The 3,471-nt window shown below is 38.5% G+C and overlaps 1 pseudogene; it reads left to right on the plus strand.

Annotated features, from left to right (window-relative positions):
• The first annotated feature begins 2,726 nt into the window (after positions 1 to 2,726).
• On the plus strand, positions 2,727 to 2,845 carry LOC129883900 (5S ribosomal RNA; annotated as a pseudogene).
• Positions 2,846 to 3,471: the final 626 nt, after the last annotated feature.

Raw genomic sequence — 3,471 nt, forward strand, 5'->3', positions numbered from 1 at the left:
GTCCTCGTTACCTCCTTGACCCAATAACATGAGATTAATATTGAGGTTAATGACCTTTCGCTTTCCTATTTCCAACTCTACAACCAACTACCCATAGGAATCATTTCCTTATCTAATACCTTCGACTAGTTTGTTACTAGTTCCAAAGTTATCGAAAATCGGGCAGCATCTCCCCTATAACTTCAACATCCCTGAAATTTCACTCGGAAAAAATGTCAAAAACCATACTAAAAACAACAACCAGAAGCATATATATAAATAAATCATTTCAACATTACCCAATATAACTCCAAACAACTAGCTCAAAACTACGATACAAAAATAAAGTTTTTAACCTTTATTTCGTAAAACCTTTAACCACACTAAACGGAGGGTCGTGTGGCTGCAACTAGCAGTACCCACACCCTTATTAGAAAAATTTCCATCCCTGCAACACGCAATCAATATAGCTACAACCGCAGCACCACAATCACAACACACTACTAGACTTTGATTTAACTCTAATGACTTCAATTTAGTTTGTTTCTAACGTCAAGCATCCTTATGCAATTTTTCCACTACCAACCTTATTTAAGAAATGTAATATAACTTATAAAATCATCATAAACTCCAATTTTAAAGGTAAAACCATACCTTGCCAGAAACTCGCCAAACTCAACAAAACTTGCCTCAGAAGTTCCTTTAGCACGACTAAAACTTTGTGGCTACTTGATAACATTTTGGTGTTGATCCAAACCATAAATTTACATTACTAAAGGAACTTATGTAGTCCTTGCTACATAACTTGGTATGTACTCAAGTAGGTTCGTAATCTCATCTTACATTACGAACCTATGTAGTCCTTGCTACATAACTTGGTATGTACTCAAGTAGCTTAAGTATGTAAGATTTCCAAGTTGGTAGCTTACGTAAGTAAGTTGAGTCCTATGACTCATCATTTGGTCTCCAACTTCTTCTGGATTCTTACAACGCTATTTCTAATCTTCCCTATCATGAGGTGTCACATTCTCCCTTCCTTAGAGTTGTTTGATAGCGTTATGGGCTATCCGGATCCCATGGTAAATTCTAAGAAGCTTTATAAGCTTTAAGAAGCTTTAAGAAACTTAAGAATCCTTCCTAAAACTTAAGAACCTTTCAAGATACTTAAGAAGCTTAAGAAACTTAAGAACTTTCCAATGTACAAAAGAATGGGGTGTAACATCCTTTCCCCCTTAGAACATTCATCCTCGAATGTGAACCAAAACCCTCCTCAAGATCTAATACCGACTGTATAGAGAGTTTATATATTCCATCACAATAACACATACTTCCACCGAGCAATCAATATCAGAGTTCCAAAGGTTGGGATTACCTATAGACGTAGAGAATAGGTACGGATACATATGCTTCATTTCCCTTTCAGCCTCCTAGGTCATTTCTTCGCTTTTACCATAACACCTTGATAGAATCTACATCCTTAATTCACCACCCCCTATATCCAGGATAGTGACCGATTGTTTCTCATAGGATAACTCCTCTATGACCTGGATATCCTCTGTGGAATATACTCAGGATGGATCACCATCACACTTGCGAAGCATCGATACTTAGAATATTGGATGTACTATTTTCAGATCCACCGGTAAGTCCAACTCGAAGGCAACCTTGCCTATTCGGTGGAGGGTCTTATAAAAGCTAATGCATCTCAGACTAAGGTCCTATTTCTTGCTGGATCTCATCACTTTCTCTATGGATGACACTTTTGAGAGTGCTTAATTATAACTTGAAACTCTAGAGATCGACGTCGATTATCTGTGTATGACTTTCTTCGACTCAGAGCTGCTAATAATCTCTCTGGAATAAGCTTCACCTTCTATACCGCTTATTAAACCACATCTGGGTGTATTAGTCATGTTTTACTACCATGAAACCAATCAATTGGCGACCTACACTGTCCGCCATACCAAGTCTCGTATGTGGCCATCTGGATACTAGAATGATAGTTAATATCATAAGTACTTTTGAAAGGTGGTAGGCAATTGTACAAGCTACCTTTGGAGTCAACTGTATAGGCCCATAATATATTATCTAACATTTAGCTAGTAAGATTAGTCTGTCCATCAATCTAAGGGTAAAATGGTGTATGAAGCCCTATCTGTCTTCCCAATCTCTTCGTAAATTGATCTTTGGTAGTTAACTGTAACTTGGGCTCCTTCTTCTAGGAAAATAGCTATGGGGACTCCATAAGTTCCTACCACCCTATTGACCTATAATTTCACACCATCTCGGCTGAGCAGGTACTCTTTAATTGGAGGAATATAGGCTAATCTTATTAATCTGCAGATAACATTCCATATAGAATTATCTATCTAGAGAGTCCAAAGTGAGTCTTGTATCCAAGGTCATCTTGTGGAATCTTCGACCTCATATATTACTTCTTGCCTTCTTTAGATGATATCAACTGGTACCCTCGCCTTTTTGGGTTTTGCTTTTTGTCCATCAGAGTCAGCTACCAAGTTATGCTAAAGTCCCCTTACATAATGACCTATATAGCCATTCCTTGGTTTGCCTATCATTAACTGGTATTATGTTGAAGAACTGTGGCATACAAGTGCGCCATCTTTTAGTAATCAACTAATCCTGCTTGCTTTGCTTAAGCCCTTTTATAATTCCCTTAACGTAACTTATAACACTCTAGGTACATAATCTCGTGTTGTTGCTTCACCGCTAGTTTGGATTCTTCCATCTCATTCAATCATAGCAGCACTAACGCACCGGATCCCACCAGAATTTCGAAGTTAAACGTGCTTGGGCGAGAGTAGTACTAGGATGGGTGACCCCCCGGGAAGTCCTTGTGTCATGTTCTATTGCAATACTTGTAATAATGTGCGAAGGCACTCAACCTAGCCCATGATTTACCTTAGCATCTTGTTGCTAGTCTTCATGCTTTGCCTTGCCCTCTCCGCCCCTGTCTTATACTTGATGTCGGGATAGATCGTTGGTTTAACCATGGCTAGGTCCTATTTTTTCCTTAGTACTCACCCCATCTCGGTAGTTTGGTCTAACTCATTTTGACATCTCTCTATAATGTATCCAAAACATCCTAGCTCTTTTTATCATGTACTTCTCACTTGACCCTATACTCAACATATACATATCCATAGGTTGCATAACCATTCTGATACAACCTGTATAAGATAGACATAATCTTTTTGTTTCCTGGCCCATCTTGCTTTACATATTGACTTCACACTAGAATTTGCTCGCGTCAACGCTATTTTGTCCTTTTCCTTTCTTTTCTTCCTTTATGTACTCCTTAGTCTCCTCATTTCCTACCGTAGGAGATTTTCTATTCTTTCTCCTTGCTACTTGTATGTCACCATATCAGCGGCTAATGACATTGTTTCCATATCTTAATCTTTACCCAAACACGGCCCTACTACCCTTTACATGGTCCTTAGTTTGCTCAGTCCTACTCTCTTATCGTATTCA

This window comes from Solanum dulcamara, chromosome 3 (genome assembly GCF_947179165.1).
Source record: "Solanum dulcamara chromosome 3, daSolDulc1.2, whole genome shotgun sequence".
Lineage (NCBI taxonomy): Eukaryota > Viridiplantae > Streptophyta > Magnoliopsida > Solanales > Solanaceae > Solanum > Solanum dulcamara.